The 21,043-nt window shown below is 34.9% G+C and overlaps 2 protein-coding genes across 2 annotated transcripts in view; both read left to right on the forward strand.

The window, feature by feature from the left end:
• Positions 1-21,043, forward strand: part of LOC128985574 (Kv channel-interacting protein 1) — a 236,633-nt gene that overhangs the window by 65,449 nt on the left and 150,141 nt on the right. The gene's annotated exons all lie outside the window — the stretch shown is intronic.
• Positions 17,115-21,043, forward strand: part of LOC128985573 (dynein regulatory complex subunit 5-like) — a 56,600-nt gene continuing 52,671 nt past the window's right edge. The window contains exon 1 of the mRNA XM_054405187.1: positions 17,115-17,143. The gene's annotated coding sequence lies outside the window, so the exon portion shown is untranslated. The remainder of the gene's footprint in view (positions 17,144-21,043) is intronic.

The raw sequence follows: 21,043 nt of genomic DNA on the forward strand, positions 1-21,043 counted from the left end.
ATTTAGGCGGGGCCACTCAAAGTTTGGTTACTTCACCAGATCGGGGGCTCTCACTCATCATAACATAAACTATCCTGTACTGCATGGTACCTGATATATTAACTATTCTTCATTATTAGTTTGAGTTGGTATCTGGGTGATCAAATGTGATATTGTTTCAATATATTTTACAGACATGATAACACTAGTATGGTTACATTGAGTTTTATCTTTGGTAACTTACTTGCATATACCAAACACGTCTGTATTATGGAAACACAGAAAGGTTTGTAGACGGGAGTTGTAACGGAGGCAAATGAAACATCTAACTTTCAACAGATCACGTCCAGAATAAGGACAAGAGCTGGCTCTACGTGAATCTTTAAACTTTAATCCATCCAGTACCACAGTGAAAAAAATATCAGAGATCTCACAAAAACTGGTCGTACTAACGCTATGAATTTATAAGTCGAAAGGTCTTTTACTCATTACGCAATAATTGATACTTGCATCAAGGCCAGATTTTCATGAAATTTAGCATGATCATGTTGGGTTAAACTTGAATGAGTTCGCGAACAAGCAAAATCGTGTATGGAAACAGAGTGTTTGAAATTGTTCATAATTTGATGTTTTCAATTATCTATATATTAATAGGCAAGCATGTTTCTTTGAAACCTTTTTTCTCAGCTTGTGTACATCGTAGGGGAAATCTACGCATACTGTTAGAAAGATATTTTCCTGTAGATGTGCAGAACCCCTTTATAAGTTAAAAGGCTCAAAAATAAACACAAAAAATGAATTTAAAAATTTGAAAAAAATTACATGGATCTTATGGGTTGCCATTGTGGTGACGAAATAACAATGAAATATAAACAGAAAATCATAACAAATAGAAGAAACTCCAATCACATGTTTTATTTACAGTGTGGGGTTAAAATAAAAAAGTCTGTACATCACATATTTTTTGGCCGAGTTTCGACCACTGGAGGACCTCTAGTTATCCTTAAAACATTCCAAATTTTAATTAATACAATCGTGTAGAGCTTACAAGGATATTATAAGCTTATAATGTAAATTATATTAAAGAAACAAATACATTTTCATCATACTGTCCGGAAAACAGCCATTTATGGTTCCTAAATCGTCCGTAAAATCATCGTTTTTGGGTCACTACAAAAGAATAGAGAACACATGGTAATTTTTCGGTTCGCTAACCTCAAAATTTTATTAGTACACTACATTATGGCAACGCTGTTGATCACACGATATTTTAAGCTATGTTTGTAAACAATAGAAATGTAAACATTGATAACGAATTTGCCGATTGCAAGATGATCTTAACACAACTTGCACTTCACACTGACCTTTCATATTTAGGTAAATTTGTGTTTTGCTACACCTATACTTAAATTAAACTAAAAAATATCATAATAATAACTAAATTGTACGCCGTTGATTGTTGTGTTCTAGAATATGTGGGATATTTATAACTTTATTTATTTTTTAAATGGTAATACAAAATACTCTTAATTTATCGTAATATAGCTTGCAATGCACTTTTACTTTATTGCATTTCGATAAATTTATTATTTGTGTTTTGCTACACCGCTGAATTAAACCAAGGAAACTATCATAAATCTAAAATGTTGTTTCTAAAATAAATTATATATATTAAATTATATATATAATTAATTATATATATATATATATACATATATATATATATGTATATATATGTAACTATGTTTACTTAATCAATGGTAAGTGTGATGATCAATGATAAATCTCTGGTGTGGATGAACGTCCGCACTAGTGAGTCAGGGCTAGAGATATACATATGTATGTTCTGTATATCTTTTAATAATGTCTAGTGAGTACTACGACTATCCAGATAATTGGACCAATTCGTTAATACCGAGGAAAAAATGTGGTTTGAATTCCTCTATAACCCCCCCCCCCCTTACTAGGTCCCTTAGTTGCCATTAGCTGTATTGGCTATTAATTAACAGTCCTGTCTAAGGAATAAGTCGACCTTAGCCACTAACAAGACTACAAGATCGCGCCACTCATACTACACTCATCTCCAATCATACTTGGCTTAAAATACCTCCTTTGTATGGTCGCCATTTCATTGAAAAGCATTAAAGTATATAGTAAGTGTGAAAATGTATAGGTAGTGGACTATGAAACTGATTAAAAGAACTGGTTTCTATTATGTTGTTTGTTGATATTTTTGTATGGTAGAACCAGATGCAATGCATATACTGTATTAACTATTTAATTGTTTAGTCCTTGATACTTTGATAATCTTTTAGATTTGTCTGGCATCTTTAATATATTTAGTATATTAAATAATATACAAAAAATAAAAATATAAAAATAAAGTTTTCTTTATTATTTTATTAAAAATCTATCCTTTTTGACATTACCTATTCGAGCTAAATTAATAATTTACAACTTTTTATAGAAAAGATATCGTTTCTTTAATATTTAAAAAGACTAATGATAAGGCACAACAATATTTCTAAAGTTTATAACAGCTGATGTAAGTGTTGCTAATGGTTTATGTACGTGGAGATCTTTCTTGGTTTCTGTAAGAAGGATTTGTGATTTAATTTATAGAAGTTAGACATGACAAATTGTTCATTTAAATTTAATAATTAGTAGTTTTGAAACTTTAAGATTGTAATTTAAAATGTCAACAATTCGTGGACATTTTTTGTAAATAAGAGAGATGAAGGTAAATCATGTATGTTAAAATGTTATTCGCGAATTTGGAAAATTGTCTCATTTCAGTTTACATAAGATTAAAAACTAATCAAACCGAAAATAGTGGTTTCCACTTCTAAACATATTTAAAAGCCACAGACATGTTGAATTTTGTTTCTTTAAGTTTAGCGGATATGTAACTATTTTAAACAACAAATGTAAAAATATAATAGTGATCAAAATGTTTTCGTGTCCTCTTCCCGTTGCAAAGCATGAGTATTACAACAGATAATAATTTAATATATCACTTTAAAATATCATCAAATATTCTTTTACGGACAATATTAGGTAACGGTTCAGGGCTTTATTTTGCTCTGACGTTCTTAAGATGACTATTTTGTCATTATTGTCCAAAACAAGTAACATTCTAGCTGCTTATATAGCCTTTGAGATGAAGTGGACAGTGTACAACCATCGACATGTTGACTTGCTACTAAAGAAGGTTATGGGCTCATGTGTTCACTTACTATCAGTATTTGTTTTATACTATAGACACTGTACCTTACTATGTGCATTAAAACTGCCAATATTTGACCTATGCAATGTGTGATCACACCCTTTAGTTTTTTACTTAAAGTTGCCTACTTAAAAAACAGTACCAAAAAAGGTATACTCACAGAACCCAATTAAAAAGTGTTCACACGTCAAAAACCTGGCATATCGAAAAAATCGTTACAATCTTAAAATGTATAAAAAATAGTTAAATTATATGCAAGTTGATTTTTACGAACCAAAAAGTCTGTTGCACAACATGTTTGCAATATAAAATTAACTTATTTATTTATATGAGTTTTTAAAACTATATACTTGTTTACATAACCCCAACATATTTCTATCTTCTGCCGGATTCCGAGCGTAACCGGTTTAGTTTTCTTATGATTATAATGATTCCGTTGTGAACAAAAACATCTAACAATAAAATGACATATATAGAAAGAAAAAATCATAAAGCCTAAATGAAGGTTTTGAACGAATGCATTAATACTACATGGTATTAACACTTTAAAGGTCTAGGCAACAAAAATAAACCATTTATTTTATATTCAAAAATTGTAATATGATAAAGCTGTACTTCGTTGTTAGTATTCATGGGCATAGACGCTCCATATATATTTCAATTGTCTGTTCATACTCCAACTTACAATTAAACAGTCCTTGGTGCTTTAACTTTAAATAGTTTAACTTTCATCATTTTTGATTGTAATACTCGACCTTCAGTTTGGTACTACGAACCTGATGGATATTATTGATGTTGGGATTCCTTTCTCGCCGTCAAGGGGAGACAAATGGTTTCACCGCTTTATGACACATGACCTGGCATTGCTATCGCCGTGTTTGGCAATGCAATAACGATCACGCCTCGCCTCCCCTTCGCACCACGCACCTGTTAATCATTATGTTTGGCACTGGTTTTTGTTAATGTTGATAAAAACACTGGCTAGCTTCTTCAACACACTTTGTTATTATTTTGTATAGGCGTTTGAGTGAAAATGTTATATGAAAGTGTTTCGATGAAGTAAAGTACCAAATGAAAAAATTAAACTAAAACACTACCCTATCACTAAAGTATTGTATGCAGAAGAGTTTAACAGTTGACCTACTTTATGTGTAGAATTCTACCAACCACAGACTGTGATGTTACAAAAATTGCAAAACATAGTTAACCTAGTATTTAAAACGATGTTTCAATTACAGTATATAGGATCTATAGACATGGTTTAGCCCCTGAGCTGAATTGATGACACGTGTGTGTATCAAGTTTGACGACGCCAAATCCGGTGGATGTATGTATCTGAGGATGGCATTTTGATGCCTAAACGGCCGTAATATATACGGAACCTACGGAGTTGTGACGAGGTAATTGTACAATTATATTATAGTCATATAGGATCTGTTTTGTTTCTTTAATAAGGTTGATGGAAAATACCGTTGACGAAATCCATCTAACAATCTTCTATCTATCTATATATATAATACGCTAAGCCGATTTTTGTGAACAGAACTCCTTCCTCATTTTTGGACCGATTTTGATGATTAAAGTGTCAAAACAATTGTCCTGATCTGTAGTTTTGCAAAGTGTTTTTCGTTTTTTGATATCTTTATTAGTTTGGGCAGGATCTTCCATCAAAGTTGGGTTTTTTCCCATAAGATTAATATAGGGGAATCTAAATATTTAATTGGAAACATTGTCTCCACTAATTTGAGAGAACGGCTGGGCGTAGAAACATGGTAGAGGTGTCCAAAGAAAGGTCTTTGTCTGTAGATGAGTTATCAAAAGAAAAACTAAGTAAATTCGCTTAGGGCTCTGCCCCAGAAGCCTTTAAAGATCCCTCCACAGATGTGTTTACATTTTGGCCATGTGGATAATACTTTTTAATGAAACAGCTGTTAATTTTTAAATTGTATTTTAAACAACACACATTTATTGGGAGTTACTGAACTGTCCAAAAGAAGTATTTTCTGATTTTAAAATAGATTTTCTTCTTCATAATGCCATGTGTTGCAATATAAAGTTCCATTACGAAATCAGTGGAAAAAAATTTTATCACAATAACTCTTACAATTGTTTCTTATTGAACTATCTTATATCTATTTTACGGGTTGGTGTCTGCCTTTTTTAACACCTTTTCCCTATATTTTATCATATTATTCTAGACAGATCATCATAGGTTCATGAGATTATTGTCATACATGCTTTCAATCATTGATATTTTGCGTAGCATATGTAATCTTTGCTAGTACTTATTTAATACGCAAGCAGGATTTTTGTGACAATTACTCCTCCGAAACTACTAAACCGATTGACATGTTTTTGGTCTCATTGGAAAGAGCGTAACGTAAAGTTGTGCAGGAAACTTTCTTTTTAGGGAAATAATTAGAGAGTGAGGCCCTGGAGCCCTTTAAAGTTTCGTATTTCTCCATAAGATTAACATGGGAAACAAAAGTTGTTATGAAACTCCAGCTGTTGTCAGAAATTAAAAGTGAGAAGAAGAACATGTGTTAATTTTGTGAACAGTCAATAAGTTTGCTGATTTAACAGTTTGTTACAACCATTTACTAGACTATTGGTTGAAATGAAATGTTTACTATTTGAATTTGGGTTGATGTAAATATTACAATGGAAAAAAGCAAGAGAGCCTAGATAAATTGATATCTTAAAAAAAAACTGAATTAACACTGTGCTGCATATTCTGATTAATCATTGAAATAGCCCAATTGCAAACTATGGAAACATAGGAAAGTCATAGAACACCACCAAGGAGAAGAAATAGAAATGTTTTTTTTTATCTATCATGTTATTATGGGCAACCTAATGCGGCTATGAGTAAGGCTATTTGTAGAAAACACAAAAAAACATGATCAGCTTTAAATAAAAAATGATAAAATATTTACAAGAAATTATGATTATATCGATCTGTTATGTACCTACATCATGAGTATTTCCAAAATCTTTGAGTCGAATCTTTCAAAGTCATCAGAAATTATGACTGTTATTCGTTTTAAAATAACGCCTTTAATACTTAGCAATTGCTCGAATACGAGCAACAGGGACACAAGTTGTGTTTTAAACAACGCACATTTAATGGGAGTTACTGAATTGTCCCAAAAAATTATTTGCAATGTTATTTTCTGATTTTAAAATTGATTTTCTTCTGTATTATGTCATGTTTTGCAATATAACATTCCATTACGAAATCAGAGGAAAATCCTTTATCACAGTAACTCTTACAATTATTTCTTATTGAACTATCTTATATACATTTAACGGGTTGGTGTCTGCCTTTTTCACCACTTTTGCCTACATTTCATAATATTATTCTAGACAGATCATCATAAGTTCATGTTTTCATTGTCATACATGTTTTCTCTCATTGTATAAAACTTCGATTGTGTAATAAAATACAAAATAATACAATTGCAGAAGGGCATGGTGCTCATTTGAGCGGGCTATATTAATAGTAGTTTACAGCAACTGGATAAAACATTTTACAATGTTTATGTAGATATATGTGCATGATTTAGAAAGTGATTAAGCTGGAAAACTGCAATATACTGCAGACCTTTCAGAGAGGTTACTTTGATTTATTCATTCAGCTTAGAGAAAACATAATATAGATAAACGTCAATATTTACGTAACAGCCAATTTACAGTATTTTTGGCTTTTTGGAAATGCCACATTGCTATGTCATTTGCATTATTTGTTGCCAATGAAGCCGCACGACCATATAAACGAGGAGGCCCCTAACAGTTCAAGAAAAAAAGCCAATTTTACTTCAAATATATTCCATTACACCTAACATTCCGTAGAGAGATTATTGACAACTTTATGTTATTGATAAGGCTGAGACAACTAACTGACATCCCCAATATCTAGGAATTCCAACTTTAACAGTAACCCCACAATTTCTCAAAACCGTGCTAGAGGGTTATTTATTGGCACAGAAGTACGATATTAACTGACGCGACGTGTCGAAGGAAAAATCAAACGTACACTGTAACGTATATACCTCCCTTTGAAGTTAGAACCACGAAAGTGTTCAACTTCATAAGATCCACCAATACGATTTTAATACTATTTAAAGGTTCTTCCAAAGGAAGAGATACCAGATAACATACTATCTCCGATGACGTACGGAAGGGGAAATATTTTATTCATTGAATGATCAACCATATTTGGTAACTAACGCAATTAATATCATTATTGTTTTACACTTATTAATCTTTAAACAGTGCTAAATGCTCAAAATATGTATAATTTCACTCAATTTATCGCAGTTAGATGAATTAGCGTAAGCCATGAAAGTAACCGTCGATTTCGACGGGTTTCACCTAGTATCTATTATTACTAGGGAGACCCCGTATGTAAGTCTCCCCTCTCTCTCTTTCTCTTACTCGCACGAGAACTGTAACGAATAGTGATAAATCCTCTCCTCCACGGCCTTATGTGTTAAATTGTGATTGTAGCTACCGTGTATAAATCTCTCCTTACTGTGGCCTCAAACGTCAGACTATAACCACGGATAATAAATCCCAACACCACAGTCTTGGATCGTACTCTGTACAGCTTACCACCACGTTTAAATCTTCACCTCCGAACTAACATAGTCGATACAGCTGCTTCTTTGTAAGAGACGAGTTCTTGTGTGACACGTTTTACTATTACCACCATACTAACATAGTTTAAGCAGCTGCTCCCTAAAACAGACCTTTTTACTGAAATAGCTCAAACCTATGGTGGTCGAGTCCTGGCTCTAATTTGTAATATCAAATTAGTTTAAGGCCTACCCATGCATGTATGAAAAGCTGTTCATGCAACTTGTAAAAGATTTTTGTCAACATCAGCAAACTCATTTTTTTCAGAAACGATTATCTCGTTGTACCCGTGAATTGTGAACGAAAACAGCAATCGATGTGACAAACAGGGAGAAATTGAGACACGTCTGTGTACTAATAGCAGTACCAGTAGGCAATATCAATATCAACAAACGTAATTGTATAAGTTTCAGAAATAACATTTAAAATATGTTAATAAGTAGACCTAATTTATATAAGGTCGCCCCTTAAAAAACGTAAAAAGTTTCCAACGGCAATAAAAATTTAATTTATATCAAATTGTAAAAACACACGTTTATAATAAACTAGCTGTACCCGCGGGCCTTGCCCCGCTTAACTTCATAAGTATTCGCATGGCTCAATCACGTCCTGGTTGAAGTTCATTCGCTACGCTCACTCACCTTCAGGTTGGAAATCGTTCGCTGCGCTCTCTTGTTTTCAGGTTAGCTCGTTCGCTACGCTTACTCGCCTCCAGGTTCATGTTCGTTCGCTACGCTCACTCACCTTTTGGTTGCAAATTAGCTGTTGTCATAAATTTAAAAAAGTCATCCCTTTTATTGTTTATAATATTTTGATGAAGGTTTTTATGTTTTTAATATTTAACATTGAAGAATTTAAACGTTGTTGAGTGCACAGGCGTGCTGCTATTGGGATTTATAAATTTGGACTTATTCAAAAGTAAAATAGTTTTCTGTGCTGCACTCTGTAGAAACACTGTAGCACTATTTCAAATCATGACTAATGCTAATACAGAATGTTGTGATTATTAACCTACAAAACAATTGGTGAAAGTAAACATATGCTTTTAAATTATATTTATTTGTAAACATTGTAGATCAAAAAGTCTGACATTGGCCCACTTAAAACCCTCTGGGGCAGAGCCCTTTTGACGGATCTGCACCAAACTTCACTCGAACCATCCTTGAAAGATGCTTAATAAAGCCTGAAAGTTTCATTACAATCTGTCGAGCGGTTTCGGAGTCCATAACGTATATACACACACACACATATATATATATACATACATAGTTCCTCTTTTATAGATATAGATTATTCAAATTAACAACATGGCACAAAAGAATTAATCTAAATTAAAGTATTTTTAAAACTAGAAACCTATTACAAGTCGTTTTAGCGATAGGCCTATCGTTGAATAAAGACCAAACCCGAAATGCAATGCCAGAAATATGAATTCGTTGTTGGTTATTGTACGTTGAAAATTTCCATTTTGGTGTTACCAGTCAAAATTCAACAGGCAATATCATTTACACGCGATTTTATATGTTTTTTTATACGCTAAAAGTACCTTTTCCGATCGCTGGCCCCATCACTGCGTCATTAACGTTGTCATTCTTGCCTCTGTAACATTTTATAATGTAGCACAGACTATGGATACTACTGAAATAGAATTTCGTAAATTGAATTCATCCTAAAACATTTGTCTAATTTTTAAGGGGTTATTTTTTTTTTTTAATCTAATAATATTAATAATATTTATTTACATACTTTCTTAGGCTTAAAATGACTAATTATTTGATTTAGTCATTGGAAATAGTGTCAAAATATTCATATTCTTGTCGAAATAGGACAAAACAGTGAAAGAGTTCAGCTTCAACATGGAAGATAAATATTTTTAAATGACCAAAACTAGTGTTTCTAAACACTGAATTATCAAATTTTCAAGGGAGATACATGAAGTAGGCATTAAGCCGCTATCAACAATTTGTTTCCTCCTAGTCTAAGTCATATTGAAAGCACTGTTTTATTTACTTTATTTGTTTCAACAAATTTTAGTCTCAGGATGATCATTGACAATGAGGCTATGTGGGGATTCGGGCCGCTTACCAAGACTGTTTAAGACATTTTCTTGCTTTCTTGCTCCTGATAATTAGACCAATTCGTATATACCAAGGCAAAAAAATGTGGTTCGGATTCCACTATAAACTGTAGGTCCCTTAGTTGCCATTAGCTGTATGGGCTATTAATTAACAGCTGTGTCTAAGGAATGTCGGCCTTAGTCACTAACAAGACTACAAGATCGCGCCACTCATCCTACACTCATCTCCATTCATACTTGGCTTAAAATACCTACTATCACGAATACTAGAAAAATACCGGTATGGATCATAAACATAAACAAATGACGTTTTTGGCCCGAAAATTAACATTATTTAACATTGATTAAATGGAACTGCCAAAACATATGTTCAATGCTATTAGTATATAGGATTCGGGCCAACAACGTCATTTGTTTATACTTATGATCCATACCGGTATTTTTCTATGATTCGTGCCTACTATGTATGGTCACCATTTCATAAAAAAGTATTAAGTAAAGTAAAGTATCAATGATATCAATAATTATCTAAAACTAGTGCACCTGATGCTCGAATTCGAGCAATTACAGGCGTTATTTCAAAACAAATAACCAACAAAATAATTATATTTCCCGATGACTTAAAAGGGTCAACTCAAAGATAATGTGTAATCAATCACTCCACTACAGTTATCGAAACTGAAAACGAACGCTCTTGTGTGTATCATGTGTTTACTATAAACAGCTGTTGTAGTATGCAATTAAAACAAATTATTCGTCTGTTTAAGTAAACAAAATCTTTTCTTCATAAGAAATACATTGGGCGTTTGACGGCCTGTGGGGCGAAGCCCGAGGACTTTTATTACATAAATTGATGAAAGGGGGCGTATACACAAAAAATAGTTAATTTTGACAAGTCGTTTGTAAAAATCCGTCCATTATTAACGGAGGAGTAGTGTTTCGTAGAAATCTCCTTCACGTCTTATATATAAGGATGGGGACGCCACTATGTGCGTATTTTAACCCAAATATGATAGTGAATAATGAGTGTAAGATGAGTGATGCGATCTTGTCGTCTTGTTAGTGACTAAGGCCGACATGTTCCTTAGACACAGCTGTTAATTAATAGCCTACACAGCTAATGGCAACTAAGGGACCAACAGAACCTCATCTTGAGGAATTAGAACGTAATTTTTTCCTTGTAATTAACGAATTGGTCTAATTATCAGGATAGTACTGTGGATAGTCGTAGTACCCACTAGTGCGGACGTTAATCCACACCAGGGAACATCGCATCCACATTGCATGTCTATAAATATCCACAATTCGTGATCTTCAAGTAGCTGGATTACAGGACGACGCCACCGTCCCAGTAGTTAGGAATGGGAACTTCCTATGAGAACCAAAATTGAACATTGATATTATGTAGGCATGAGGGGAGGGCAGGTCGAGGTTTATGTGGATTTGTAGCTGCATTTAAGTTTTTTGAAGTTAGGTTAGATTAGGAAGGTCAAGTGTAGGTTATAGTCTACCGGGTTGTTAATTGTGTTAAATCCCTGCTGTTTTTTTTTCTTTTGGAGTCATAGTTGGTTAAATGACGAGGATACAATTTTGAAAATGCTTGCAAATAGCCGCGAATAGCTTAAAAAAAAACATGGATGTAACACAATTAACAACCCGGTTGACTATGACGTACACTTTAACTTACCTAATCTAACCTACTTTCAAAGGACTTGCTGTCACGAATCCGCATAAAGCATGGCCTGGCCTCCCCACATGATTTCTCACTTTTGAAAGCGATTTATAGAATAAGTTTGGTTAGGTTTGGTTTGCTTAGAACAGTTTCATTTTATAACCAATGGTTATTTTTTTCGCTTAATGTTTTACAGTTCATAAGAGCTAGATGGTGGAATGTTTGATCTGTAATGGAATCTAAAGCGCAATTTGCTATTCAAAAAAGGGTAATGGTGAAATATACAGGGAGTTTTCATGATTTTCGAGTAGTTTGAAGAGTACCTATTCCAAAAACACGCAGCACATTTTTGTTAATATCTCGCTTATTTAACGTCATATCAAAATACTGGGTTCTTGCCCATTTGGAATCTGGTTTTTATCCTGGTTAATTTGAGTACTCACATGACGTAAAAATAAATGTTTTTTGTCGTATTGGTCGTTTTCAGGCTTATGGTCGTTTTCCACGGAAAAAGTAAGTCATTTTCGGATTCAGCATTGACTTTCGAGTACAATTAAAAAAGAAATTAAAAAATCGGATGCAAACCCCAAAATGGATTTTTGGTAAAAAAAAAACCATGTCCATAAGAATAACATTGGAACTTTAAGGGCTTCTAGGGCGGATGCCTGTAATAAAATCATTATGAAAACTGTTTATCTTTCCAATTTTATACCTGAACAATGAGTAGGCCTATACAAAATATCAGCCTTCTCTGGAAGTTGGAGATGATGAATCAGTGCGTCAATGAGTGAGGGCTTTTACTTTTATATGTTTGGATTGTAAAGCATATTTCATATGAACTATGTTTACATAAACGGCACGGGGCATATGGGGTACGTTCATAGAACATGAACTATATACGTAGTCTATTTGTATGAGGCAATTTAAACCCCTTGGGGCGTTTAAAGCTTACGCTTTCTATCGGAGATACTAGGAGAGTATCTCCAATAGTATTTGAGATTACACAGGTTCTGCTCCCGATAAACATTTAGCGAGCTGTTTATTGAAAAGCCATTTGCAGAGCCGGGTATCAGGGAGCAGCAAATGAAACATTAAACTTTCATCGGGCCACGTGCTCAACACTGGTACAACGTGAATCTTTAAATTTCAATCTATCAGTAGTTACTTCTAAGTGCTTACGTTCATCGACAGTTGAAAGTAAGGGCATTTGTGAATGCTTCTCTTACATGGTACCATTTATAAAAATAATAACAGTTAAACAGGAAGAAATTTAGACAAGTGTTGTTGAAATATCTGGGTTATAAAACTTAAAGTGCACATTCATACTGTAATTTGACGCTATGTTACGTTTTTTATATTTTATTTCCCATGATAAAACCTTATTAATAGTATTTAATTCTATTAAAAAATTGAATACTTCCCTTGTGGCCTCCATATTCACTAATTGTGTTACCTGGATATCAGCATCGGCGATCTTGGGCGATTTGACTTAACAATAAAGAATTCTGCGAGAATAGTAATAAAAAAGACTTTGTAATGATTTTATGCTTATTTTTATTTAACGGAACGTTTAATGTACACATTACTTCATACAACAGATAAGCATAAAGTAACTTTAAACAAAATATTCTCAAACTGTGTCCTCCCCCATAGCATACATGCCTCCAACGATATCCTCTAATTTGTTAGAAATACCCACGATTACTAGAAAAATACCGGTATGGATCATAAACATAAACAAATTACGTTATTGGCCCGAATCCTATACTAATAGCATTGAATATATGCTTTGACAGTTCCATTTAAGCAATGTTAAATACAGTTTTTCAGGCCAAAAACGTCATTTGTTTATGTTTATGATCCATACCGGTATTTTTCTAGTAATCGTGGAAATACCTTAGTTTTAGATCGAAAATAACATTTATGCCATGCTCTCTTATGAGAAAATAAATTTTCGCTATAAATTGTAAATATAATTTTAATAATTCGAACATTATTTTGTCTCATGAATTGCCAAGTAGCCGTTAAAGTTTCACGAACATCCAGGTTCACTATTTTATCTTTTTTGAAAATTTCCCATAAAGGGAATAAGGACTTACTTTTTCGTTTTGATGTCTCCAGAGGCCAAAAACACAATTTTTTTAGGGAGAGCTGGGAAAATGCGTTTATGCACACAGGTGGCTAGCCTGTAGTGTGGGACTCCAACGGGCTTAAGGCCCAGAGACTACCCACTAAAAACCTCCTCAACTCTTCGGACACTAGCCTGGGAACACTTGTCGCACTTCATCAGAACTAGGCCGAGTTTGCCTACGACCGAAGGGCTTACACCGTGTCTAGCCGTTCATTTCTTATAAACTCTAGACCGTGATCCGATCTAGATCGTTCTTTTTAGCTTGAAGGACATTCCGGACAAAGTGCGACCAGCAGTCCCAGTTGTCCTCACCCTTCAGCAAGGTCTCACAAATCGATTCAATCTACGGCATCCCAAGATGTTGAATGGCCTCCTGGCGGAGCATATCCCATCGTGGACAGCGGAAAAAAAGTGTGTTCCGCGTCGTCGGGAATGCATGGGCAGTATATACAGTCAGGCGAATTCGTTTTGGCCATCAAGTGCAGGTACCTACGACTGAAAATAGCCGTGACTGACAAGAACTGTGTGAGATAGTAGTCAACCTCCCCGTGCCGCCGTTCCACCCACGGTTGGACCTGTCGGATGAGTCTGGCCACAGAAAACTACCCATACTGTTTTCTGTGGTCTGGCAGTCCAACGTCCTCGAGTTTCCCTTTCCCAGCTTTCTTGCCACATCTGAAAAGTGCGGGAGCGCTCCTCCGATCTTGCGGTATCATTTCCAATGTAGCCTTGTCTCCGGTGGATTGCCTTCCTCTCCGCTGCCAAGAGTTTGACAGGGATATCTTCAGCAATTTTCAAAACGGCCGGTTCGGATACCGTACGGTACGCGGTAGCGACCCTGTCCCTGAGTGCCGCCTGACGCTGCACTCGTGCGAGCCTCCTGTACGCCTCCTTGTTAAGCGCGTCTGCCCACACCTCAGAGCCGTAGAGAAGCACGGACTGGACTGCAGACATCAATAGTCTTCTTAAGGCCAAAAACACCATACACATTGAACATATACTAATATTAGAAATGTGAAAGTTTGTGTGTGTTTTGATCGGGGTCATTCACGCATTAACTACTGGTCGGATTGGGCTGAAATTTGGCATGATGATAGCTTACATTCCCGATTAACACATAGGCCTATTCTTATCTCAAAAATCCTTTCGGGCTCTGTCCCAGTGGCTCCCAGCATAGTTAGAAAGACCAATGTATAAGAGTGGGGTTTTTGTAAGTGTAAATACAGTTTTTGCCTAGTATAAAGTCAGAGGGAGATAAATGAGTTTTGCCACTTTGTGTCATTCGATCAATCCACATTGCCAGTTCACAAAACACCGCCCTCAACTGCACAATCAATCCATCAGATTTTGGGAAGGAGCCAGTTATACAAAAAAATATTTGACGATGCGGTTTTCGAAGCTTTATTTTCACAACCTAGGCCTACTACCAACAAATTTTCATTACAAAGATGTAACTCTAGATATTTTTTAGGTTTCATTAAACATCTATAAATTACGTTCCAATGTAGTTCATGTTGCTTAATGGAATATGCCTAGTATGGTTAAGAATACGTTTTACAAGAAAGTCATACAAATATTTAAAGAAATGTAATAATATTAATTAAATTATGATATTTCCCAGGGGAGAATACTTTTAGAAACTAGTCCGAAGAAGAGCTGAGATAAGCTGCCAGTTGGGTGAAAGTAGGTGCTTCAGAAATAGTCTATAAAGCAAATTAACAATATTTATTGTTACGTTTTTAGAATATTTCCAAAATGAATAAAATAAAATATGCATGGTAAAGATAAAAATGTATTGTACTGTATACGTAAAGCGGCCGAATTTATGCGATAGTTTGTCGATTTATTTGTTTACCTGTTTCGTGACGGTATATCTTTTGACTAAATTCTTTTATATAGGTACTCGTAATACATAATTAACTAGTGGCATGTAGGGACATATGACCCTAAAAAGCTTAAAATGTAAAACAACTTATTGTAATGTAATTGAACAAACTACGAATCAAATTATTTATTTGTCTAGATGGAAATCCCTGTACCCATATCTTTGTGTAAAAGGTCTCTCAGTTTGCTTTTTACACATTGACTGTTTAAAATTAACATATGTTTTTCTTCGGGGGAGCAAGCTGGCGTAGTGGTTAGAGCGCAGGACTTCAGTCCCTGAGGTCCCGGGTTCGATCCCCGCCAAGTGACCAATGGATTGTTTCTAAGAGATAATGCCGCAACCCCTAGGTCTAGAGCCTGAAGTAATGTGAAAAACAATCCCAGGCTCGTCCCTAGCGTCCTAGGACAAAAAAATAAATGTTCTTTTCACTTTTAATTTTTGACAAACTGGAGTTTCATAAGAATGTTTGTTTCCCGTGTTAATCTTATGGAGAAATACGAAACTTTAAAGGGCCCCATGGCCTCACTCTCTAATTATTTCCCTAAAAAGAAAGTTTCCTGCACAACTTCACGTTACGCTCTTTCCAATGACACCAAAAGCATGTCAATCGGTTCAGTAGTATCGGAGGAGTATTATCACAAAATACCCCCGCCGCAGCAAACCTGCAGACTAAGCGAATTTCCATTAACCTGATTGGATTTACACTAAAATGCTTCCATAAAAAATAGCACATTTATTTCCTATTTAAATAGAATTAGTTTAAAGAGTACTTAGGTTTGCTGCAACAGGGAGGGTAAAAAAGATTTTTTTTATAAAATGATAATAGTTTAGTAAGAAATAAAAGTATTTTCCAAAATCTATCAAAATATGTTCATAACAAGCAAACTACAACAGTTGACTTATTCTCCATAAGAATAACATGGGAATTTTAAAATTACAATTTCTTTGAATTTTCTCCGTAACAATTAGGCGCATAATAACGCTTCAATATACTAAATTATTTGTTTTTTTAAGCTCTACAAAATGGTTTAAAAAGAAATTGTGAAATTTTGTGTTTTTAGGGTCAAAAATGGGAAAAACCTATTTTTACCCCATAAAACCCCCCATAAACCCCCGTTCCTATAGTCCGATCATGCTGGTTCGCGAACTCGTTCAAGTTTATCCCGCCTTACACCTTCAAACCAAATTTTATCAAATTCGGACAAAAATTACTCAAGTTATCGTGCGGATGGACACACACACACACATATATATATATAGATATATACAAATTTGAACGAATGGTGTTATTGGCCTCTAGGGACATCAAAATGAAAAAGTAAATCGGTCCCGGTCTTAGGTCTTACCATGAGACCTACGGTAATAGCTACTTCCCTATAGGGAAATTCGCTAAAACCTGCTTGCGTATTAAATAAGTAATAAATGATTCAATCACCTTCATTACCACAACGCATGTTTCCATTTGAATTATATATTTAAAATAACACAAGTCTTTTTCTGTTTCAGGTAAAATGAGACTTTTGAAACCTCATTATGTAAGTATTACTTGTGATGTAGATAGTCATTTTATACGAGTGTCATTGAATGGTTGTAACATCCTGCATGGCCTTATAACACCACCCATGAACACAATAATTAGTATTGTTAGTTTATTCTATGCTTAACTATGAGACCTGGATTTTTATTGTCCTAGATAGCTGTTAACAACAGTTAGCTGTTCCCTCCCCTCAACCCTTCCACTGACATCACTGTATCATTGTCCTAGACATGTGGCAGGTAATGGAAGCACCAGGCGCCATCAAACCCCGGCACTTGACACACATATATGGATGTGTCCTAGACAGCTGGTGATAGTTGACGGATGAATGGATGGAAGTATAATTAATTACGGCTACTGATAACTGAGAATAATTTACGACTACTGAGGTCAACAGTCGGCTGCTCTCACTCGTTAAGGAAATCATTGTCCTAAACAGCCGGTGTTTGTTAATGGATGCAGGAAATGTAATTAATCGTTGCTACTGATAACTGAGGATTAATCAGGACTGCTGAGGACAACAGGCAGCTGCTCTCACACGTCAATGAATTGCTGTTCTCAACAGCTGGTGTTAGTTGATGTATGCAGGGAACGTATTTAATTACTGCTACTGCGTCGTAGAGCTGCTGCTTCCATATATGTTGAATGCTGAATGGTCGGTTTCAAATTTTCTTCGATTGGGGCATGGTGGTTTGTAAGCTCCGTAGTCTGGAAGCAGAGTGCTGTTGGCTGTTGTTGTTACTGTAACTGCATACCCACTTGCAAGTAGAACTCTCAACTCTTCAGCAAAAACATCTATATCATGGTAGGTTGAAAGTTGAACATCGTCGTACTGGACAAACTTCACCTTGAGAGACATAATTGTTGTATTGAGCTGAAGTTGCCTCTAGGAAGTCCGCAGAACGATTGAAGGCATAGGACTATCTTCTTGTATTTATAGGTAAAGTCCATCCCCCCCCTCCTAGCTACCCCCACCACTAATCTTTTTAAAGGGCCTCGTATTACACCATAAATATTTTCATCACAGAAATAATAGGGGTTCTACAATAAACGCAATTGTCAACACTTAGGCCGCACATGATGCAGCTGCAAAAATGCTTGCAAGGTAAAAACACAATTTCCCTCTCTGCGGACAAACATACTATGCACTCCGATCCTTGTTTTTGTACCGGTTCGTTTGTTCCTACGCCTTTGGTTGAGCTTCTCTTTTTAACTATCACATTTTTATTTATTCGCTTGGAATATTTGTTCACAAAGTCTTGCCCCTTGTTAACAATCACAAAGGGGCATCTTGGAAACCATCGTGCATGTTCTTGCCACGGATCATCTTCTTCTTGCCAATCCTTTAATCCTCCTCCACAGTAGTAACATATAGTTTCATCATTCTTCCCCGTGTAAAAAAAACCCTGCTTCGGATAATTCCCATTTGGAATTGTTTACGACAGAGTTATGTAAACTTTTTTCAAAAGAATTTAGCCTAGTTTGAAAGTGAGTATAGTTCGGAAAGGCAATTTTAATCTTCAAAATGGTTGCGGACATATTAAGAGAGTAGATGGCTTGCTGCAATCAAAATGATTAAAACCCAACTGTTAGCAACGTTTTATACGCAAAGAAGAGGGGTGGGGGTTAGCTCGTTTGTAATCGATTGTAAAAATGTTGTTTCTGATTTAGGTCAAGGTCATCCATATCAGTTTTTAAAAAATATCATGTTAGTATTTTAGACAAAATACTAACATGATAATTTATAATATTTTATTTATATACAATCATTTGTACAATATTCTTATTCTAACAACAGTGCAAAGAGAGTTCTGTAGAGTTGTTCCCACTAACTCCATGAGATACCAAATAGAGAGAGCCCGGTTCGATGCTGCGTAGATCCTCATTTTGTAACATGCTGACAAACCGTTTTGGAAGAAACATTTGGAACTTTGGTTCATCTCCTGGAGTAAAAGGTGCATCGCTTAAGGAGACTAGAATAGCGTCCCCAATAGATGTTTCCATTTTCTTCATTCTATGCACAATATAATGTTTTGGTTCCTTAAGTTCTGAACACTTTTTAGTAATTAAAACACTTGACTTTGAATGAGTGTTGAACTGATCAACAAGGTTCTGGAGTTGAGATGCCATCTTTATTGGTCAAGCTGTAGGTGTTTTCCTGTCCTAGGTTGGAACAATACTGATGTGTTGTCTGCACACTTTCCTCATATTTATACCCATCGATTCCCCCACTACCGCTGCTCTCCTTTTGGTTTAGGAATGATGCTATACGGTATGCATTTTTTAAAGCACATTGACCTTGACGATGACATTTGTTTTTGCCTGCAAGACAAATACCGTCATAACACATTTTAAAATTTGAGTCAATCGTTACATCAATCACGTTACCAATGGTATATTTTTGAATCCAGCTTCGTTTTTCCAAACCTTTAGTGTAAATACGGTTGAATTTCGCACAAAAGTGATACATTACATCATCGACAGTGTTGTAATCTAAAAATCCTTCATTCCATGCAATGTGATGAAAATTCCTAGTAACCCACTTATTAGTTAACTTGGCTTTAGAATTTAGTTTTTTAAAAGAATGTGGTGGTTTAAACATAAAGGGATAGACAACGTACGTTAATAAATCTAAAATTACTAACTCCTTAACAACATATTCATTTGTATTTCCACGAAAAGCTTGGAACTCAATCACACAGGGTTTCTCTTCTATTGTTTTAACTTTGTCTGAGAACCATACCCTCTGCTCCATGGTAAGAATGTCAAGTAACTGATTTCCACACCACGGTAGGTTTTATATTTATACCAGGCCGTACAGTTAAGGCGCGTTGATGTATATTTAACGTGGGCATCATCCCCAAGTAGGCCTACCCCACGAGTTTAAATTAGTTTTTTTATTTCAAACTAAAACACACTTAGATTGGATGTGTTTCTTCAATATTTTCTTTTACGTCATCCGTTGTAGTCTTATTGATCTCGTAGTCTTTTATACTCCGCCACATTTCAACCTCATAGGGGATTCGATTAAAAATTGATGTATCGATCGGTCCGTGTAGAATCTGGGAGTCAGGGTATTGATCCATAGCATCCACTAAATATTCTTTTATTACAGAGCTTGAAAATGTTAGTTGTTTCATGTATCTAGTTACAGGTGAGCGGCACAACTCAAAACATAAAATTCTTCTCTTGTTAGTTGAATCTTAATATCGTGTTTTGATAGGTCTCTGAAACGTATTTGCTGTCCTCCACGATACTTATAAATATCTATTTCTATGTCACAATCCAATAACCGAATAGCCGTTTTTTTTACCAAACATGTTTTTAGCCAAATAACATTCGATTAAGTGCAAATGTTTTATGAATGAGTCCCAAACATGCTCCGAAAAAAACAACATTTTTGCTCCATGATTTAAAATTGCGTTAGGTGTGTATGACAGGTCCTTCACTAATCCGATTGCAATGATCTTGTTCTAAGTTTAATGTAGATTATTTTTGTAGTTCGTTATATTTTAAGAAAAAAAAACGCACCGTTTTCAAGATATTTGTAAAATAGTAAAAAACGCCCCATTCCCCTCACTTTTCTCATAAACCTTCCTTCCCAAATCCGACACTCAAATCAGTGTAACTTTTTTGCACATATTAAGGGAGGTTTATTGAACAATTTGGCACTCAATAGAAACTTTTTTTATGGGTGTCCATGGATTTTCTCCATTTAAAAAGCAATTTTTTTTAATTTTAAGAAAAAATCACATTTACCCCCCAATATCTCCTGAACCGTTTATAGTAGATGGGTACTGTATGGTATCATTTTGTTCGAAATTTAATGTAGATTATTTTTGTATTTATTGTATTAAAAAAAAAAAAAACGCTCCATTTTTTAGGTATTTGCGAAAAA

Source organism: Macrosteles quadrilineatus, unplaced genomic scaffold (genome assembly GCF_028750875.1).
Source record: "Macrosteles quadrilineatus isolate MER2022 unplaced genomic scaffold, UCM_ALF_1.0 Scaffold_2__2_contigs__length_208266976, whole genome shotgun sequence".
NCBI lineage: Eukaryota > Metazoa > Arthropoda > Insecta > Hemiptera > Cicadellidae > Macrosteles > Macrosteles quadrilineatus.